Consider the following 21,315-nt stretch of genomic DNA (forward strand, 5'->3'; position numbering starts at 1 on the left):
TTTGGGTCAGATCTTTCATTTCTTGCTGTGCCTGGACTTTGCTTGCTGCTCCATGGATGCTGTGCATGGGTTCAGCCCAACAGGGCAGAGCAAAGGTGGTGATGGCTTGTGCTCCCCTTGTATCGTCCCCATAGGGGCTGCTGAGAACCATGAGTTCCCCAACGCTGGCTGGGCTCTCCCTGAGCCCCAACTCCCGTTGCATCAACCCATCCTTTTTGGCCATGGCATCTCTTTCTTCCTGCTTTCCCGCAGGACAGCTTTGGAGCCAGGCTGTCGGGGCCCTGAGGGCACTACCAGCCCTTAATGGCCCTGAGCACCCTCACCTGGGATCCACACTCATGGGCCCAGGAGCCCATTTAAGCTCAGCTTTGACTCCCCAGCCCTCCCTGGGCTGTCGTGCAGGGTTCCAGTCCCAGCCCAGCCTACCCCTGGCCATGGACCCCACTGATCCAGACCCTGATGCATGCGTTGACTTCCCAGCCTGACCGTGGAGCTGCCTCATCACCGTGAATGTGCCTTGTTTGGCCTTGGCCACCATCCTTGTCCTGCTCGCCTTGCTCAGGTACCATGGGGCCAGCCCCTGCCCTGCCAGCTGGGTTATGGCTCCTGGCCCTTGGCCAGCGCCGTTGGTGTCATCGCTGCTGACCTCAAATGTCCCTAAAAGGTGCTCTGGGGCCAACAAGAGCTGCCGTGTTTGGAGGAGGGATGTCAAAAGGGCAGGATGCCAGAGACCCGCCAACGTATAAATAAACCGATCCTTTATAAAGCCACACGAGGCTGGCTGTGTTTGTTCTCGCGCCAAGAGCTGCCTGAGGAAGACTCCCTTCTCTTCCTCCTGCTTCGGAAATGCACGGGAAGGTTTCCAGGGCATTACTTAGCATCTCCAAAGGGTGGGTGGGTGCAGACGGGGGAGTGAGGCTGTGCTGCTTCAACCGGACCTACAAAGAAGGTTTCTCCTGTTGCTGGGGGGTGGTGGTGAGCTCGGCTCCACCTTGGCCATCGGGGCTGCGTGCTACCCCCCATGTAATGCAGCCCGGGCAGGCTCCAGCTCAGGGCACTGCGGTTTGTGCTCTATCTTCTGCTCGCGCCTTTGGTTAATTCCCTTCCAGCGATGCAAGAAGTGGGGATTTGCTGCCTCCCTTTGCCTGCTCGCCTCTGTTCCCTGGGTGATTCCTCCTTCATTCAATTTTCATGTGCTTGGCTCCACCCTGATTTTTTTTTTTCCTCGAGAATATCCCACCCAGCACAATGGGGCTTTGTAATAACACCTCCTCCTGCGAGCCTTGGTAGATGCTTTTCCAGCCCCGCCGGGCGCTGCGCCCTGCCTTCCTCCCGGGGCGAATCCTGCCTGCGTGTCCGTGCAGAGGGCTCGGCGGTGGGAAGAAATGGCGCTTTCTTGCACAAGGCCAGGCGAGAGAAGGCAGGAACTCACATGTCGGTGCCCGCATGCGTTTCCAGCATGTCTGAGGACCTTCCTCCTCCGCCCCGGGTCGTTGCCGTTGAACGGCGACACGCAAAGTTGTGTTGGCTTTGATCGGGAGGTTTGCTCTGTTTGATCTGATCTGTTTGATCTGATCTCCTGCCTCCTTGTTGCGCTCTGCTACATTTTTCCCTGTGTTTTTTTGCAACGTGGGGAAGTCAAATTCCATGTGCGTATTAACATCACGCCAAGGATGTGCTGTTATCTTCTACAGGCTGCTATTCCTTTTTGGATAAATAATTTGTTTGCAATAATAAAGTGTCTCTTGGTGTGAAACTAGGGGAAAAAAAGTGAAATCTGGAACTGAGCCAGATCAAGAGAGGGAGGAGTGCTGTTTTCTGCTGTTGTTTCTTCCAAAAAAAACCCCACGAACCAGTCTAAAAAAGAAAACTCCCTGGCGTGTGCCTATAGATCGTTCATTAGCATGACATTACCGGCTGTGGGGAAACGCCAAGGTTTGAGTGCCCGGAGCAAAGCCAGGTCTTGCTGCTCATATTCTACACGCAAAATGTCTCTCCTGGCCTCGCAGCATGTTATTTTTGCTCGGTGACTGCTTGCTCGGTCGCTTTGGGGAGGGTGGCACAGGATGGTTCCTCCAGGCTTCCACCCGTCACAGCTCGGAGTCTCCTTCGGGGATGTGGTTGTTCCATTTTGCTGTGCTCTGTTTTAGAAAATCCCCCAATATTGACCCAAAGCAGCGTAAGCTCAGGTGCTTCTTGACGTTGGAGCAAGCTGCTGGTCTGCAGGCGATTTCCCTTTGGTGACGAGCGGTGAGTAACGATTCATTAGGGAGCAGGGTGGGTTCGGGCACTGTGCACTTGGTGTTTTATGGTGACCCATCAACTGTCAGCCCTTACTTAGGGGCTTTTTTTCCTCTTCTTGAATCCTCTAACACTGACCCCCCCGGGAATATTTTTGGTTGCCACACAGCATCCTCAGCTCCTTGTGTTGGGGGTTTTGAGGCTAATGAGAGACCTGTGCCAAGAAGGAAAGGGGGATGCAGTGAGACCCCTCAGAATCCGGTAGATTCGTTAGCTCAGGCTCACCCGGGGAGGTTCTCCTCTTTTTCCATTAAACAGAACAAAGCCAGTCCTACAATCTTCCAGTATCTAGGAAAGATGCTGGCATCTGGATCTAGGAGAGATGCCTAGCTCCTTGAAGTAGGAGACCTGCGGTGACCAAGGCACCACGTAAGAGGCAAAACTGGCCATGAACAGCCATTTTTGGGGACTGGCTTTAAACCTGGGATAAAGTGACCTCAGCATGTGTACCATGGCCACAGCGTCGCACACTTGACAGCCCACCCCAGAGGGGCCTGTGCGAAACCATTGCTTTTTCCCCACAGAGGAATCGGCAGAGAATTTTTTTCCAGTTGAAACCACCGAAGCTGCTTCTGGTTTTGCCGCAGCCGCTGGTGGAGCTGTTTCTCACACAGGGCTGAGCTGACTTTGTCAGTGCCGTGCGGATGCGCAGGGATGCTGGTCTGCGGCAGCCGCTCCAGCCATCGCCTGACATCCCCCAGAAAGGAGCACGATCTGATTGCTGGTGCAATCAGGTGTACGGAAGAATTGTTTAAATTTTTTAAAAAAGCAAATAATAGTGATTTTATCAGAGGCAATGGATTTGGCAGCTGAGTAGGAGCCCGTAGGAAACAGAGCTGGCTGAGTGCTTCTGTGGTGAGACAGGTAAATTAATACAGCCCGACAAATAAATCGCCAACTTTTGGCCCCAGAATTAATGCTTGTTTGAAGTGAGTCTGATATCATTGCATATGACTTGCCTGGTTACACATGCAGCTTTTCAGAGTCAACAGCCGGCTGGTTTTGGGCTACGATGGTCTCCGGCCGACTGGGGAGGAGGGCAGTGCTCTCGCCCCGAGCCAGCCCCGGGAGCCGTAATGCCATTTTACTGACCCTCCTGCGACCGTGAATTCAAGTCCTGGTTTTCCAGGACAAGGACTAACAGCCCTGGTGCACTTTTCCTGCAGGATCCTTCGCTGGCTACTCTCCCTGCATAAGCACTTGCCTGCAACCAAGGTACGTTTTAGCCTTTGCTGGGACGACTCCACAGCTCTGCATGTCTTTCTCTCGTTGCAAGGCTGGCTCTCCACACCTTGGCTTTCTCCAGCCCCTCTCTTCTGAACTCCTTTCCCAACAGGGTGATCCGGAGGGCAATGGTGCCACTAATGATGCATAATATCATCTCCCTGCCTGTGCCATCCCAGCCAGGAGCACGGCACCCATGGGAGCTGCTTGCAAGGGCTACAAACAGCCCGCGGGGGTCAAACCTGCCTGCACCTCCTATGCCAAGGATAAAAAGTAATTTTTTTTTTTTTTTCCTTTTTCTGGTGCAAAATGCGTTCAGGCACACATGCTTTTACATTATTGTTGGTGGTTTTGCTTAGGTACCTGAAGCCAGGGCAAACCCAAATGTCGGTCTGAACAGCAAGGGATGGCAGCGGTGGCTTTGAAAGGCTGTCAGGGTAAGGCATGGCTGGGTGAGCACCGGAGCAAGGTGTTTGAAAAGACTGATCAGCTTTGATATTGAAAGCTCTGTTATGAACAGCCGGGAACAAGGGCTTTCAATCGGCTCAAAATAAACCCCAGGGTATGCAGGTGGGGGGACGACACACTGGGGTTTATTTACAGAAGTGTGTAACTGGACAAATATACATAAATAACAAAACATAAGCCAAAATAATACATATTATTTTTTTTCACCCACTTAGCTATGCTGGCAGCAGACCCCCATGCTTATACGCTGCCTGTCATTTTACTCCTGTATTGACCTGCCCCACACATTCCTCCTCCCTATCTACTATTAGAAATTACACCAAAGCGGCAAATCACGAAGCCGACGTTTCCAAGGGTGTTATTTGTGTCACAGCAGCCGGAGCGCATTAGTCACCGAAGCTCCACACTGGAGGTTCTGGATATCCCCTCTGGCTGGGGTTTGAGAGAGGAGCTGGAGGGATGGGACGGCAGAAACCATCTCGCTGTGACGCTGCATCAGCGTTTGGCCGGCAGTGCTGGGTGAAGGAGCTCCCGTCCAGCTCGTCCAGGGGCCCTGGATGGTCCCAGGCGGCAGCTCAGCAGTTTGCTTCCTTAACAAGCCTTCCCCGGGGAATGCTGGCTCCATCTTCACATCCCAGGAGGAGCTGGCAGGTCTCCAGAAAACCCTTCTGAGACCCATCTGAGCTGTGGGGTCACGCTGCCACTGTGGTGGTATTCAACCATTAAATGCTGGTTTGCAGAAACGAGCGGCGATGCGATGTCAGGGGAGGCCAGCACCATATACGATGTAGACGAGGTGGTGGAGTCGGTGCTGGGGTCCGAACGGTTGGGATTGGGATCCTCCCATGTTCAAAAGCATGCTCCGGGGAGAGACGGGGCTGGAAGCTGCGGGTCGGTAACCTCCCACAAAACAGGAGGTCTGGGATTTTCAGAGGGTATCTGGCATCTGGGGGAACTTTGCAAGGCAGGTGGGGAACTCTCCATTGCTCTGAAGGCTTTAGTTTCAAATGAGATATTTTCTGCAATGTGGGTTTTTCCTCCAGCAACATCTCCAGGTCAGCAGCTGTCAGTAGGTGAAACTCCATGGCCCAGGGGACTTGGGGCAGGCTGGGTGGTTAAAACTGTTTCTTCCAGGCTTAAAATCAATTGCAGTATTTTGCCCTTGCGCTGAATGGGGCCCTCCATTCTCCTCCACTTGTGCTTGTTCACATTTCTCTGCTGAAGCAGCAATACTGCAGAGCCTACCAAGCAGACGGGTCCTTGGGGGTTATTTCTGGAGAATCCAGAGATGAAAAGGCATCTCTGCCAGCACTCCCCCATTTTCTACCTCTTCTGCAGCTTCGCTGAAGCTTGGCCATGCCCTTGCCCCAAGCCCACCGGCGGGACCGCTGCCGAGCAGGACCCGGGGCAGGCTGGCAGCTCTGCTGGGCTCCAGCCCCTCTGAGCTGCAGGTGGCTTTGCCCGGGTCCCCGAGCTGCTCCGGGGCCGGGCGAGCGTGAGTCACGCTGCAGAAATCTCCCCGGGGCTGCTCCTGGCTTCTGCGTTTGGAGATCATGCCCATCTCCAGCATGCACGTTTGGACTGGTTCAAGCAGAGCTGCTTAACTGGGTTAGTGGCTTGGCATCCCCCTGATGGGGGGAGCCGGGCTGGGGCAAAAGCATCGCTCCTCTCCCCGGGGAGAGACCCAGAGGTTCCTGCCCACCTCCCCCCTGCCCGCTCAGGCTCTCCCTCCTGGTTTCGTCTCTAATCCCCAGCGTGGATGAAGGTGGTGGTCTCACAAACACCTTCCCCCTCGCTGGAGGTGCCTGGCTGTGGGCTGAGCGTCGGGAGCACGGGGAGGATGCTGCTGAAGAAATGTCTCTTTGTGGGCCATGGCAATGGGAACAGCAAAGGATGGACGACAAGGCAGTTTGGCCGGGAGCTGGTGGGGAAACAGGGCTTTCAGTCCCAGTCATGTTGCTGAGGGGTCCCAGAGGGGTCCCCCCTCCCCTTGTCAGCACATCCTGGGCAGCACGTCAAGGCAGATTGATCCCAAAGGTGCTGCCAGGGCGAAGCACCCGTGAGACAGGACCCAAAGCCTCCCTGCCTGACTTGCAAGCATCCAGCTTTGCTCTACCTCATCCACTGCTTGCTCAAAAGGCCGCCTCTCAAGTTAAAAGAAAGTAATGTGCTTTAAGAAATGTGCAAATGCTCGTGTCTGTGCTGTGAGTGCTGGAGCTATTGGGGTTTTTTTGCTTTTGTGGGTGCTGCTGAGGCATGCTCCTGGCTTGGGCAGCAGCCTTGCCTTTGGCTGTCTCCCCTCTGCTCCTTCTGCTGCACTGGATCCTGGTGGCATTTGCTTTGCAATTGCAGGAGACAGTGGTTTCCTCTTCCACAAATAGAAAATAATGAGACTACAGGAGATTTGATGTTAAAAACGTGATTTTCAGCATCCCAAGTTGGGGAAGCAGCAAAAACTTGGCTATTTCCCAGATCTTTCTTCAACGCTATTTACCTGCCAGGTATTTGCAGTGCAGCAGCAAGGGACATGGGTTTTCTGCATGTTTAGCGAGTGGATCCCACTGGCATCGTCCCCTCCCGGGCACGGAGGGGTGCTGGGAGTGGTGGCCATCGGGGCAGGCGCTGGGAGGCTGGAGCCTGGGCCAGCCCCGGCGCTCGTCTGCAGCGTGCTATTAATAACCCACCAGCGAGGCTGCCGGGCTGGAGGAAACAAAGGAAATGAAGTTAATACGTGGAAATGTTTCCTTGTTTTCCCACTTGGTGCTCAGGGGCCTGCCTGTTGGTCCCTGCCCGTCTCGCCCAGCCCAGGCTGCGGTTGGGCTCAGGGGCTGGACGGTAGCTCTGGGAGAACCCAGTTTGGGGAAAAGTGTGGAAGAATAGGGGTTCTGGGGATGGCAAGCAGAGACCAAAGCACTGTTAAGGCGTGTCTGAGCTGCTTAGGAGGAGGGAGAAGGGTTTAGGGGACTCTTCCTTCAGGGTGAAGGGGAGAAAGGGCACCTTTGCTTGTGGATTTTGGGACAGCGTTGCTCCTTGCCAGTCCCGTGCGAGAGCTCTGCAGTAGCTAGAGACTGGAAAACCAGCTTGTGCACAAAGGACAGGCTCTGCGGGGCCGGGACGACACAGCGTGACTCAGCCCGGCCACGCTTCCCACGCCGCGGCTCCGCTGGCAAGTCCCTTCCTGCAGCCGCCGAGGGCAGGCAGCGTGCGGGCTCTGCCCGCTTTGGGCACTCATGGTCCTCAGGTGCAACCGCAAAGCCATCCTCGGCCTCCCTTTCCCACCTCACCTGCGTTATTTCTGAGCAACCCTGCCATTCTCCAGGTGGCCCTGTGGCCGCCGGTAGCCAGGGAGGCTGCTGGTGGGGATGCTTTCCTGGGGGCTTGGGGCAGGAGCCTTGGCTCTGCCCCCGAGCGCAGTGCTTGAGCTCAGCAAAGAGCAGCTTCGCCCGCAAATCCCAAACCCTGCCAAGGGGCACGTCGCCGGCCGCTGTCAAAAGTGCCCGCCTGCCTTCACGTGAGGGCGAGAGAAGCGACGGCGTCTCCGTGGGGCGGCTTTGGGGCGCCGAGCAGCGGCGGCTGGGGTATGTGCTAACTCTTGTTGTTGTTTGTTGTTTGTCTGCTCTTCTGCCAGTTCGTTTCTTGTTAAGACAAGATCCTTCTTAACATGTTCCTGGGTGGAGCTGAGCCTGCTGCAGGGCAGAGCCATAACGTAGGGAGCTGAAGTCTACGCCGTGCTCTGGGGGGAGCAGAAATGGGGGTGCAAGGAGACCCGCACAGCGGATGCTCGAGCAAGCACCATATATACAAACCTGTACAAACGGAGCAGCAAATCAGCGGTGTTGCAAGACAGTGAGACCTTCCCCACAAAGCGCCTGCCAGCGGAGTGGAGATGGCAAGAAATACGTGTTGCAAACTTTCTGCTGAGTTACAGAGAATCAGCCGGCGATTGCAGCAGGCAAGAATTTGTGACAACCATCTGAGCTCCCGCAGAAGCAGAGCCACTCCAGTGATGTGCGCCGTGCTCAGCCCTCGCCTTGGGGATTTCATCCTTTCCTCCAGGTTTCCCATCCTTAATTTGTTTCCCGCTGTGGTTTGCCACCCCCGGCTCTCGGGGTGCAGGCGATGCTGTGAGGGCTCCTGTGCTACTCCAGGAACATACTCCTAGGCTCTTTTTCCCCTCCCTAAAAAATAACACTTGTAGATGAGGAATAAGCAAGGCCCAGGGCAAGAATAGGAATCACCCGTGAATAAACCCAGGGTTGGTGCAAGGGGAACTAGGACCACAAATGAACATTATAGCGCGAATCAGGAGTTAATGATTGTGGTTTGGTGATGTGCTCAAGAGCAGAACGTTTCTCTGCCCCATCCTCCAGCCATTAAAACTTTAAGCTGGAGCGGGGCGGGGGGGGGAAGTCTCTGATCTCCTGCTCTGGGTGGACTGCCTTATCTTGGATGTGCAGCTGGAACCTGAAGGAAAACCGAACCCTCTGGCGATGGGGTGCTAACTCCAGGGTGAGGACATTCATTGCCCTGCCTGGCGGGGAAGAGGGGTCACCTCCTGCTGCTGCACCCCACTCTGGTGTGGCCGAAGCTGCAGGGCTGTGCTTTATTTAAAAGGTAGAATAAATGCTGCTGAGGGGCACCAGGCTGCATCTTCCAGCCCACCGTCTTTAACTCAGCATCATGCTGGCGGCGGCTAAGTGGAAGCTGTCCCTATCTGTGCCCCTGAGCTCTTCAGGCCATCTTGCCTGGCCTATGGGTCACTTGAATTAATTGTAGGCTATAAAATTGGGTTTTGGACTAAGCCACCCAGTGCCTGTCTCCTCTGAGACTGCAAACCAAGATCACGTGAGTTTAATCCTCTCCCTGCCTTGTTACAGGTGTTTTCCCAACCCCATGCCAGATCTAACCAGGTCTAAGCCAGAGGGAGCACAAGAGAAACAACAGGGTTGTGGGAAAATTGCCTGGTTTTAGGAGACTCTATATTTGGATTTGACTCCCAATCGTGGAATGGTTGGTGTTTCTCCCCCCAAACAAACGTGTGCGTATATCCAGCTGCAGTACAGGGGATTAGGGAAAAGAGAGCGGAGGAGAAGCTGGCACAGCTGAGCAGCCCCACACGCCATGGCAGAGGGGCTCGGGGGGGTGTTTTGGGTAGTTGGGCAGTGCCTGGGATTTCCCATCCTGGGTCAGTGCAGGGCACAAGGTGCTATCCAGGCAAAACTGCAACCCATCCCCTGCCTGAGGGCAGTCTAATTTGATGCCCAGCTTTGGTGGAAGGATGATGGGGCCAGACCTCCTATCTCAGCTGAGACTATGTGAACTAAATGTAATAGAAAATGAAAGGAGACAATGAACCAGATGCCGCTGGATCTTTATAAAGGTAAAATATAAGGAATAAATTAGGAGTATGGAAGCACTTAACACTTCTGGGAGGGGGAAGGAGCCTGTAACACCTGGTCAAGGTGTCTGAATTAAAAAATGAGGATCTACGATTCTATGATCTCGTGTTTTCATTGATTTCAGGGCACACATCATGTATGAAGAGGTACGAGACCAATAGCGGGTTGGCTACGGAGAGCGAAAAGGACTTTAGTTTATGGGATGGGGTAACACCGCAGTGACTGGGCATCCCTCCACTGAGCATCTACTAGAAGAGACTGCTGATACGACCTATTTCTTTTCAAACAGGGGCTTTTGCAACTCACCCCTGATCCATACCAGTCCGTAAGACACAGCTGTAAATCCCCTGCAGAGGCTTGAGGTCTCCTTTACAAGGCAGCTGCAGCGGTTCCCAAGCTGCTTTTGCATTGCTATAGGGCTGAACTCCCTACAGGCACCCCAGCAGGAAGCAGTTGTGCTCTCTTAATTATAGAAGCACAACTTCTCATGCCTGCGTCACTACAGAAACTTTGTTTGGGTTTCCAAGAAGCTGTTAATTCCTTATCGCTTTTGTTTGGTTTTTTTTTTTTTCTGACTTCAGGTATGTTGAAGGAGTCATGTTTAGGCGGTCCCAGGGCAGTTACATCCTTGATGGTATTTGAAACGAGGCATCTGCTGGGGCAGAGGTGAGGAGGGAGGGAAAGGATGGCGACTGGGGGGGGCTGCCACATTGCCTATAGCCCCAGCTGAGCTGCCTTAAGCTGCCAATTTTTGCTAGACCCAGAAAAATAAATCAATAAGCCAGCTCAGTATTTCCTGGGCTTGCCTTCACCTTCATCAGCCCTTGCGGTCCCTTAAGTTTCTTAATCTCTTGATGGGCCTAAGGTAATATTCAAAGGAAAGTCCATTTGCTCCTGTTATTTATTTCTCGCCTGGGCTCCATCACCTCCTGTTTGAGACAAGAATTGCCCATCTTCACCACGAGCCCGCCTGCTGTTTCAATCATTTAGTTCTCTGCAGAGCACTCTAAGTAAGTACCTGGGAATTTCCCCGGTATAAGCAGGATTTAAGGTCTTTCTGCTGATTTTAGTATCCTCAGTGTTTTCTGCGGGTTTTAGGTTTCTACTCAAATGAACCCAGTTATGGTTCTGCTCCTTCTGCCTCTGAGCAAAGCCTGGGAGCAGGAGCCAGCGGGGAGCACGGCTTTTTTTTTTTTTGAGCTCAGTGACTGTGGTTCATGGAAAAAAAGAAGTAGCACTGGAGCACTGCACCGGGTGCTCCTTGAGTCAGCCTGTGCTCATCAGGTCTGATCCTGCAAACCTTGCTCAGGTGTGTGAACCAGTGCCATCCCCCTTAGTTAACAGGGGCGGTGAAGGTCTGCTCCTGCACCTGAGCTGGAAGAGATTGCTGCTGGGCTGCTCCTGTGCCTAATTAGGGGAAGAGATATTAATGAGGCCCAGAAGGAGGTACAGGATGATGGCTCTGACTTGGGGATGAGCAGCTGTAGTGCTCCTGTGTTGGGTAAGAGGGTTTTTTTTTTTTTTGAGGGTCTTTGTAAAGGGCAGCCTAGAGCTGCTAGGGTGATGGTGCTGGGGGGCTGGAGAGATGGTGTGGCTTGGCCTCCTCACCCCCAGGCAAGGTAGGGAGATGCTGGGATGCTGAAGCTGAGGATATCTCTGGAAGGATGGATGCTGAAACAGCTGCTGTGTCCATATAGCTATAGGTTTCTTCTCTCATGGGCATACAGCCAACCTCCTGGGAGCATCGCTGCTCAGGGCTCTGCGATGACACCCCTGACAATCAAACACCAAAATCTAGTTTCAAAAGTCAGTAGGTCAGAAAGGGCTAGAGCTAGACACCATCCTGAAGGCAGGACAGAACCATGCTGTCTTAGTAACTGCTGTTGGTCAGCTGGTGATGTGTGGCCCTGGTCTAGATTTCATTCTAGTCCATAGGAAAAAAAAAAAACAAACCAAACCCTCAGTATCTTTAAGGAAAGTTCTCTACGGGTCATTCAATAGTTCATGGTTTACTGGTTTTCTTATAGCATGGTTATCTCTACAGAAGCAGCCAAGGAGGTCTGGAGCACTTGCTATACAGCAGATAAGTGCACAAGGTGTTTCTGATCAGTCACAAATTAAGGGCCCACTCCAGTGATTTTCGGGCCACAGTCAGCTTTAGGTGAAGAAAGTGGAAATAATATTGGTGGGAGGGAGGGGAAAGGAATTGATGCGCTGCACCTTAGGCTAGCTAAGGTGGCTGTTGGCAGGTGCTGGTTTAGCCGAGGGAAGAAAAAGCCCTGCTGTTTGTTAAGATTTAAGAGCTGTTGCATCATAAAAGCTGGGTTTGGGGGGAAGAAGGGCTGAGGGTTGTGTGGTGTTACCCTCATTCCTGGGAGATACACAAACAAGCATGTCAGCATTGCTGCCCCTGGATTTTGTGGTCATTGTGTGGTTTGGGGTTTTTTTATGCATCTGAAGGTTTTCTTCAAGCCCACCTTATGAAGCTGCATGATTTCCTCAGACTTTCACCTTTCTTTTCTGGAAAAGTGAGCTTTTAGCTGCTTCCTGCAAAGAGGAGAACAGGAGACATCACAGATCAATGCTCTGAGTGCAAATAGAAAATGCAATCCAGAGAAGAGCCCTCATTTTCACAGCCAACCCCCCCAGCCCCATGTGTTTGACCACCCAAGGCAGGCAGTGCTGCGTGCGCTGGGGCTGCCCATGGGTTTTTCCCTTTGTGCTGGCTGTTTATGGGATGGGGAGGGGGCTGGATGCGACCTCTGTGTGAGGCACCAGCATGGCTGAGCTTTTCCTTGGGAGAAGCATCAGCCTGCCAGCAAGATGAAAACAGCCTCAAATGCCGCCGTGCTGCAATGCTGTTTGGTCCGTTCAAACATCGGGGATGACCCATCTCCTCCTCCTCGGAGCAGAAAGACAACGTGGTCCTTGCCCGGTGCGGTGGCACTCTGGAAGCAGGCGCTGCCAGCGGCGCAAGCTGCCGGTGACGCAGCCGAATACCTCCGGCTGCGATGGCTCTGCGTTACGCTGCACGCTTAAGTGTGAGCTTAAATCCCTCTGATGGGAACTGCAGCATGGAAGGACCATGACCTACCCAGGCCTGGCCTGTTTTGGGGTGCAGCAGGGACAGTGCTGGTGATACTGAGGAAAGGGAGATGATGGCAATGCAGCGATGGACGGCTTTGCACTAGGGCATTGCTCCCTGTTGCAGTATTCGTGCGACTTTGCAGATCAGGACTGAAGGGTACCAGGATGACAAGTGCAAGGTATTGCCTATCATACCCACCACAGCATCCTTCTGGACTATCAAGAGCCCCCCATCTCTTGTCCTCCTCTGTAGCTTAATGAACACTCTCGAAATCTCACTCTTCCTATGGAAAAGGTGTTATTCTCCACCTCTCCAAGACTAGGGCAGCCACACTTTTGCCCACTGATCTTTTTTTTTCCTGGCAGATCCACCCTGCTCTCAGGTATATTGATAAACCTCTTCAGTAAAAAAGAAGATAAAACACCAGACTGCATGAGGTCTGTGGCACAGAGGTATCACAGCTCCACCTCAAGCCGGGTAGGGATGGACATGAATGTTTGGAGAAGCACTGGAGCAACTGGAATGGATTTTTGGCCCTCAGGTTAACTCTCCATGAATGGGCTGATGGTGTAAAAAGTTAAGGGGTGCTTTGCTGCCTATGCCCAGAGCCAAAGAAAGCATTTGCAGTTTGATGCATCACTGAAACAATCGGAAAACTAAGTGGAAAACTCTGAGCTTGGGCTGCTCCATGGAATGATTGATATGATGATCCCAATTACACTTAATTGTGGTTATCCTATTAATGACACCCTCTTTCTGTAGCACACACCTGCCTCTCCACGGGAAACACTACTAATATACCTTAAAACACCAGTTACATCCAATGGAAAAGCAGCAATTAAATCCACTAAGCCTTGCCTAAAAAATGATTTCACTTCCCTCCAATATTTTTAACATCACAGAGGCTGTTTCTTAAAACAAAAGCAATTCTTTCAGTTGTGTGACCTCCTATTTATCTGTGCAGGAACACCTCCAGACTGGGCGCCGATGGAAAGCACCGTTGGGTTTGCAGGGGCTCTACAGAGAGGGGCTGGGGGGGGGAGAGCCCTGCCTTGTTGTTATAAGCTTTCAGGCAGTGCTGTACAGAAAGTTCATTTTCTCCAGGGGTGGTTTTTTGGGGTGGAAATAGGAAGCTGGGCTCCTACTTGTGTTGTGTCCTGGTTGGGGAATGGGCTGATAAAGCTTAGTGCTGTTTCACCAGGTGTCTGTGGGTTGTCAAATGAGTAGTTTGAAGCACCTGGCCAAAGCCAAATGATCAGGGTTTGCCCAGGTGGCCTTGTACGGGAGGAGGAGGAAGAAGACAAAGGTGGAGAAAAAAGTAGCCTTCCTCCCAGAGAGGAAGACAAAAGAAGCTGGGAAGAAGTTAACAGTGTGCCCAGCCCACGATGGCAACCCCATTCAGGAATAAGGAGCCTGGATAAAACCGAGGTAGTTTTTAAAATCTCTCCATATGGGCTGTTCAGTAGTGGTGGAGAAGGTGCGGTGAAACCTGGCATTGGGTGGTCTGACGCGTGTCCGAGGTGAAGTGTCTTTTTTTGCCGTCGGCACCTGCAAAGCTGGGGTGTTGGCCCCTCGAGCCCCCGCAGGAGAGCCCAGACCCCTTTTTGCACAGCAGTGCCGCGGCCAGGCTTGTGCCCAGGCCCGCTGCACCCCGCAGCTCCTCAAGGCCAAGTCCCCGTGCCTCAGTTTCCCCATGCACCAGGGCTGCTGGGTGCCGGGGGGGGGCTGTATCCCCAGTGACCCCGCCACGCCGGTGGTGGGAGCAGATGTGGCCACGCTTCCTCTGATTGTTCTTATGGCGGGGAGGGGGGGGGGACGCACGGGACGACACACAACCCCGTGGGCTGCGGTGAGCGGGGTCAGCATCTTCCCAGCCCCCAGACTTCCCCTGTGGGCATCGCCGCCCGGGCGCAGCCTCCCTCACCCCGGGGCGCTGCGGGCGGGCGCGGAGCCTCCTCCGCGCTCTTCCCGCGGAGCGCAGCGCGGCCGGGGCGGCGGGCGGTGCTGCCGGCGGCGGGGGGGGGAGGAAGAAACGGGGACGGGACACCGGCTCCTCGCCGCACCGGCTGCAGAGAGTTTCCCTCCGGGCTCCCGCTCGCATCCAGGCCTGGGACCTTCTGAAAAAAAAAAAAAAAATAAAAAAAAAAAATTTTTTTTTTTTTTTTTTTAAAACTTTTTATTATTTCTTCTTCTTCTGGTCGGGCAGCGGCGAGCACCGGGCGGGCCCCCGACGGGCCGGGGCTGCGGGGGATGCGCGGCGGCGGAGGAGCAGCAGCAGCAGCGCGGCCCGCGCCGGGCCTCGGCGGGCGCCCCCCGCGCCCCGCTGCCCGCGGGAGGCCGCCGGCCCCCGGGGGGGCCCTCGCCCGGCCCGGGGCGGCCCTCGCCGCCGCTCTCTGAGCGCTCTGCCGGGGCCGGGGGGGGGGGTCCCGGGCCGGTCCCGGCGGCGGCGGCGGGAGGCAGGTCCCGGGGGCGGCCCGGCGGAGGGGGCCGTGCATGGCACGGGCACCCCCTTTTCCAGCTTTTTTTTTTTTTTTTTAATTTTTATTTTTCTCGGAGGAGCTCGCACCATTAGTCGCTTTTTTGGGGGGGGGGAAGTTTGGGGTTTTTTTCCTTTTTTTTTTTTTTATTTTTAAAAAAAACCCCAACATTTCAACTTCAAGACTTGCAGTTATTTCCCGGGACCGCGTTAGCGTGCGGCGGCGAGGCCATGCGGTGAGAGGTAAGAGCGGGGCCGGCCCCCACCCCGGGAGGGGGACCCCGGTGCGGGGCTGGGGGCGGGCAGGGGCGGCGGCGGCTTCGCCCTGGGAGCCGGGACCCTCGGGGGAGGGGGTGGCATCAGTTCTTTTTGTATTCTGACCCGATAAATACGTGTCAGCCCCCCTCCCCGCGCAGGTACCTGCGGGACAGACACCCCCCCCCCCCCCCCAGTGTGAGCTCAGAGCTGCGAAGTTCAGATTAGTTTTGGAAAAAAACCCGCTGTCTAACGTCAAATGGAAATCTTTTTCTTGGTCTTGTTTTTGTTCGAGCTACTGAGGAAGTACCAACTTGGAAGTTGAGCTGGGCAGTTACTACTGCGGGCCCAATTCTGATCGCAGCCTGGTTGTATTTTCCACTGTATGTGTCAGATTTCGGTAGTTTATGCCTGGTTTATGCTCGCGTGAACTGCCTAAGAACTGGGTCATTACTCACCCAGGCTGATTTAAAGTATGTTTGAGTCCAGGAGAGTGTTTCTGTTGGCTGTGGCGAATGGTTTTTGGTTGGGAGGGTTCAGTCCTTACTGGTTTTAGTAGTCCCAGGGAAGCCGATGGGGCAACCTCAGTGAGAAAGTCTTAGTCATGTGTTTACGGAGCCTGGCTGGAGGGTTCCTGTTAGATGCCGTGTTCAGATCTCCACCTCTGGTTTTGCTTTACACCTTAACATTTATTAGATATTTCAAAATACAGGGATTAATAGCTGATATAACCTCCCTGCTCCTCCCTCGCATTTTATTATAAAACGAGGCACGACACTTTCCCCCAAGTGACGACAGCTCACGGCAAAGCCAGCACCAGCTCCATTTTTAAATCGGGCCAGGCTGCGGTGCAAAAGTCGTGTTGCACGGGACTTAGCGGCTGTGTTGGTTACAGGTTGCTGAAACCTCAGTCTGTGATGCAGCGAGCTGGATCTAAACGTACTGTAACTGTTCAAATCAAGTATTTGTGGAATGCTGCTCACTCCCTCCACGGTATCTTCACTGATTGGCTTTGGGGAAAATAAAAGTGCCAAATTTATGACTATTAAAGTGAGTGAACTTATCCCGGTCTGTGAGGGTGCTTTGCTGGAGACCCTGCACAGAGGCGTTTGCGCTGCCCTGCTCGCGTGCCGAGGGTGCCCGGTGCCGGCAGGATGGCTCACACGAGCGGCATTCCGTCCCCGATTGAACAAGTGACCAGAGAGGGACTGGGAGTGCCCGATTTCTGCTGTGCCATCTCGTTTCCCTGCTGCAGTGTGAATGCTGTTCACGCCCTCGTGCACAGCTGGAATTAATTAATTTGATTTCTACGCGTTCCTGTAAGGAGAACCAACTGGGTGGTCGTGTCGGGGCGGGAGAGGGGTGTGCTGTGCTGCCCGGCATCCGCGTTACCCGGGGAGGTTATGCGATGAGAGCCGCTCGGAGCAAAACCTCGTGTCCTGTATCACCGAGGTGCCGGCTGCGGTGGGGATGCAGGGCAGGACGGGCGGCTGCGCGGCCTCAGGATGGGCTCTGTCGTTCAGAGAGGTTGCGGCGACCACGCTGCCATGCTTTCCTCCTGCAAAAGGTGACCCATCCCAGAGCCCAGAGCGCAGCCGGTTGCTGGTGGGGTTCTCAAACCGGAGCTCTGGGTGGTGGTCATCGCTCGCGCGGGTGGGACGTGAGCCCTTTGGCCCGAGGAGCCGGTGGTCTGCGGGGAGAAGCTGTTCGTGGGAGGAGGAAGAAGCAGGTGCATCGCACGTACGTGTGCGAGCAAGGGAAGGGAAAATGCGTCGTCTCCTTCGGGGGAGCCTCCTGATGAGTCAGACGCTGGGGAAAGGTTTGCCTTGAAAGGATGAGTCTGGAAACTACAGTTCCTGATCCTGGGTACTAAAAGTCATGGGTGCAACAGGTTCATTTTCTGGCTCTTTGCTCCGTTTTTGGTTCGTCCCATACCTGTTGCAAACGTTACTTCTTTCCATCCTGGTTCCCCAAGCGCCAGAGTCTCCTGCCCTCTCCCGCTACTGTTACCACTCGTTTTCCCGAGCACTAATTGCTCTCAACCACCCTGTTCAGGGCTTTTTTATTCTTTTCAGCTTGCAGGCTCCTGTGAAACTTCCAGGTGAAGCGTGAGAATGGGTTTGCTTTTGGACTTACCTTACTAAGACCTCTCAGAAATAGTCTCAGGAATCCAGAGGATCTGAGGCCGGGAGCTGAAAACCACCCAGCTAATTACTGCAACCTGCTTATGCTTGGAGCAGTTATTTCTGCCTGTGTTTACTTGGCTGTTTGTTTGTGTCTCGTGATCTCAAAGACTTCCCCAATTTTTGCAGTAATATTAGCTGACTTAATAAAATCGCTCTGCCTCACTTAAAAAAAAAAAAAAGCCCGTAAATAACATGGGTAAAACAGAGGAGAAATAGAAGGAGCAAACAAAATGCACAAGGAGGGCTGCTTCTGCCCCGGGACAGGTGGGTGCTGCTCCCACCCTGGCCTCCTCCATGGGCCAGGTTCCTGCCAGCACCACGAACCAGGGATCTGAACACGTGTCTTGCCCCAGTGGCCTCTTGCGAGCCGTGTTTCAGGTCATAAGCATCAGCAACTTTGATTTTCGTGGGGCTTTTTTTATTTAAGGTTTGTTGTATCTGGCCTACTTGCATCAAACACGCAATAGCTGTCTGTGGAAAAGTGGTTATTTCTGTGTTTGGTGCTGACATTGGGACACAGCATTAATTTTCCGTTAAATGACAGATTTATTGGAGTTTTCTTCATCTACACAATATGACCTGAAAACCTGAGTTATAATTTGCCAGAAGGGGGCATTTTTTGCAAACATCAGAAAGGATTTCGGTAGCACGGGAGATGGGCAGGGTGAGCTTGGCTTGATAATTAAAGCAGGCAACGATGCACGTCTGGAAACCGCAGCCTCTTGGGGAAGGGTTCCCCGGTGCCTAAATGGTATAACAAAATTATTGTGCACCTACACGCTAGCGAAGGAATTTTGGGGCGTTGCGTGCAGAGGGCTGAGTGCAGGGAGACCAGTTACCTGTCTCCCTGCAGCCTGCAGGGCACTGAGTGGTCGTTAAAATAAGAAATCACAGAGTAGTGTTGGATTTTTTTTTTTTTTTTTTTTCAATGAAGCCACTTAAAAATGCATTTTCCAGCTATCTCCCTGTAAATGACTTTTTTGCTGTAGGTTGAGCTCCGAGAGCTTCACACTGCTCTGATGTTCTTGCGTGTGGTTTCTCCACTTTTCCTCTCTGGAAAAAGGGCATCATCCCAGCTGCAGCCCACAGCTCTGCGTCTCCCTTCCTTTGAACACGTTGCTGAGCTGCCCGTTGCTTGTCCTGACCCAAGCCAGAGACACACGGGAGTAAAGCCAGTCCTTCACTGTGGAAACACCAAGGAGCTTTGCTGGGGCTCTGGGAGTTGGTTTTCTTGCGTGGGGTGTTTGTTGGATTTCGGGTCCCAGCCAGCACGTGCTCTCTGGCCACACCATCTCTGTCCTCATCTCTTCTGTCCACATCCTAAACCCAGAGGTCCTCCTTAATCTTGGGATCAAGGGTTTGCTTTTTTTAAACAGTTATCTGCTGTAATGTTTAATGAAACATTTATTTACCAGTCGCCCGTTCAACATGCCAACTGCTGGGTGTACAGTTTTTCCTCGAAAACTGGCCTTTTTATTGTGTATCGGCATACCTCTGGAGCAAAGGCCCCAAGCGTTGGGTCTCTAAACAGCTTGTACCAATGTGCTTTGCAACAATTTATGCTTTATATGTGCTAAATCCAGCAGTAAGGGACTAAATTTGGCCAGTTGTGTTAGTTCCAGGAGATCTCAGTAGAGGTCCTGAAGCATCCTGAATTGTTTGGGATCACTGCTCAGCCAGGTTTGGGTGCCATCACCTGTTTTCTGACCTTTTTCCTCTTGAAATAAATGCTCAGCTTTCTGCACATCCATGGCAAGGGGCTTCCTGGGCTGATGGGGAAGGGACTGCTGTGCAGCGTAAGGGCAAGCGCTGCTGGATGTAGAAGAAGATACTTGTATTTTCCATATTTTACTATGGATACTTGTGGTGGGTTGACCCCGGCTGGATGCCAGGTGCCCACCAAGCTGCTCCATCACTCCTCCACCTCAGCTGGACAGGGGAGAGAAAATAGAACAAAAGGCCCTTGGGTCGAGAAAAGGACAGGGAGAGATCACTCAGCAATTACTGTCATGGGCAAAACAGACTCAACTTGGAGAAATAAATTTATTGCCAGTCAAATCAGAGTAGGGTAATGAGAAATAAAACCAAATCTTAAAAACACCTTCCCCCCAGCCCTCCCTTCTTTCTGGGCTCAACTTTACTCCTGATTTCTCTACCTCCTCCTCTGGGCAGTGCAGGGGGATGGGGAATGAGGGTTGCGGTCAGTTCATCACGCATTGTCTCTGCTGCTCCTTCATCCTTGGGGGGAGGATTCCTCACTCTACCCCTGCTCTGGCATGGGGTCCTTTGCACGGGCTGCGGTCCTTCAGGCACAGCCTGCTCCAGTGTGGGCTTCCCATGGGGTCCCAGCCTCCTTTGAGCATCCCCCTGCTCCGGCGTGGGGTCCTCCCTGGGCTGCAGGTGGAGATCTGCTCCACCGTGGACCTCCCTGGGCTGCAGGGGGACAGCCTGCCTCACCGTGGTCTTCCCCACAGGCTGCAGGGGAATCTCTGCTCTGGCACCTGGAGAACCTCCTCCCCCTCCTTCTGCACTGCCCTGGGGGTCTGCAGGGTTGTTGCTCTCCCGTATTCTCACTCCTCTCCCAGCTGCTGTCATGCAGCAACTTTCCCCCCTTCTTAAATCTGTTCTCCCAGAGGCGCTACTACTGTCGCTGGTGGGCTCAGCCTTGGCTGGCGCCGGGTCCGTCTAGGAACTGGCTGGCATTGGCTCTGTCGAACATTGGGGAAGCTTCTGGCAGCTTCTCACAGAAGCCACCCCTGTAGCCCCCCTGCTACCAAAACCTTGCCACGCAGACCCAATACAATACTTCTAGGCAGGTATGTAACTTCAGGGCCAAAAAACCTCGTAGAAATGGCTCCTGCCCCCCTTTGAAAAAGGTTATAGAAAAATGAAAGACACCAACATTTGATGACAAGTGTCACAAGTGGAGCTAGAGAGATGGTAATGATGAGATGTTAGAAAGATGTTGAGTATGTAAGGGTGATCCTCAACCCTGTTGTTGCATGCTGAACATTGCATCTCCTGCAGCTGAGAAGGGTCAGAGGTCCCTGGACCAGGGAGGGGATGGCAGCAGAGCCCAGGTGCATGACGTTTGCAGCTTCAAGCCCGTAGCTCTTGTGTCGTGCTGTCAGGTGGAAAGACAAAAAGCTCTTGAGCTTAGAGCAGGGCGCCAGTGGCATCTGTGTCAAGCATGCTGGTTTAGTCCTTTCCTGTTTCGCTAGTAATTCTCCCCATCTGTCCTCAAATCCTTGAGCCGAGCAGAGCTGTGGAATACCCAGTTGCTGTTTTGCTGTAGGATTTTTTCATTTGCTTTTCTTTGTGTTTGGGATTGCAATCCGTTTTGATCCCTCATTCTCAGTAGAAGATCCAACAGGTCAACACTGGAGCATTTTGAACACAATTGCTACCTCCTGGTGTCCGATGCAGTGCCAATGGCTGCTCTTTTCTTGCCAGGACCTGTGCCGTCTGTGGACCAGTTGCCTTACTGCGAGAGATGCACGGGGCCAGCCCCGCTCCCGAGCTTCCCGCACTGCGAGAGCGGTGATGTTCAGGTTCAGCCCAGCCAGGCTAAGATTGAAGCCTTCCAAATCATAACCTGCTCTGACGTGATATTTTCACAAGGACTGCATGGTAGTGAAATATCCGTGAGAGAAAGCCGCGTCCAGATGTTGCAAAAGTCTTGGTGCGATAATGAATTATCCACAGCCATTCCCAGGCTGGACGGCTTCTGTTTCGAGCCGCTGGTGCGGTTTTGCCTGCTTCCCGGCCTGGACTTGGTTGCGGTGCTTTGCTTGTTGCAAAAACAGCGGCCTGGGAGCCTCGAGGAGTTGCCCTGGTGCACTGCAAAGCGGCTTGTCTTGTGGCAGCGCTTTCCCATGGTATTTTCTCCCGGGAGCTGGCGCGCGCCGCCGCACAGGA

The 21,315-nt window shown here is 53.4% G+C and overlaps 1 protein-coding gene and 2 long non-coding RNA genes across 11 annotated transcripts in view; 2 read left to right on the top strand and 1 right to left on the bottom strand.

The window, feature by feature from the left end:
- The first annotated feature begins 1,817 nt into the window (after positions 1–1,817).
- Positions 1,818–12,319, top strand: LOC128153981 (uncharacterized). Of its 6 annotated transcripts, none has more exons than XR_008239185.1 (5): positions 1,818–3,165; positions 3,277–3,798; positions 7,622–8,049; positions 9,517–9,730; positions 11,420–12,319. It is a non-coding gene; the product is annotated as an uncharacterized LOC128153981 (long non-coding RNA). The 6 variants fall into 6 exon arrangements; XR_008239183.1 differs by having other exon boundaries at positions 1,818–3,516; positions 3,638–3,798; positions 11,420–11,913; XR_008239184.1 differs by having other exon boundaries at positions 1,818–2,250; positions 2,826–3,798; positions 11,420–11,913.
- LOC128153982 (uncharacterized) lies at positions 12,019–12,718 on the bottom strand. The gene is made up of 2 exons (XR_008239188.1): positions 12,393–12,718; positions 12,019–12,338 (listed from the first exon to the last, which is right to left on the bottom strand). It is a non-coding gene; the product is annotated as an uncharacterized LOC128153982 (long non-coding RNA).
- Positions 12,719–15,107: 2,389 nt separating this feature from the next.
- The window catches only part of ARHGEF9 (Cdc42 guanine nucleotide exchange factor 9), a 227,929-nt gene continuing 221,721 nt past the window's right edge, over positions 15,108–21,315 (top strand). For 3 of the 4 annotated variants that reach the window (XM_052813733.1, XM_052813735.1, XM_052813731.1), the window contains exon 1: positions 15,108–15,199. The gene's annotated coding sequence lies outside the window, so the exon portion shown is untranslated. The remainder of the gene's footprint in view (positions 15,200–21,315) is intronic. The other variant, XM_052813732.1, reaches the window with a different exon arrangement.

Source organism: Harpia harpyja, chromosome 18, assembly GCF_026419915.1.
Source record: "Harpia harpyja isolate bHarHar1 chromosome 18, bHarHar1 primary haplotype, whole genome shotgun sequence".
Classification (NCBI taxonomy): domain Eukaryota; kingdom Metazoa; phylum Chordata; class Aves; order Accipitriformes; family Accipitridae; genus Harpia; species Harpia harpyja.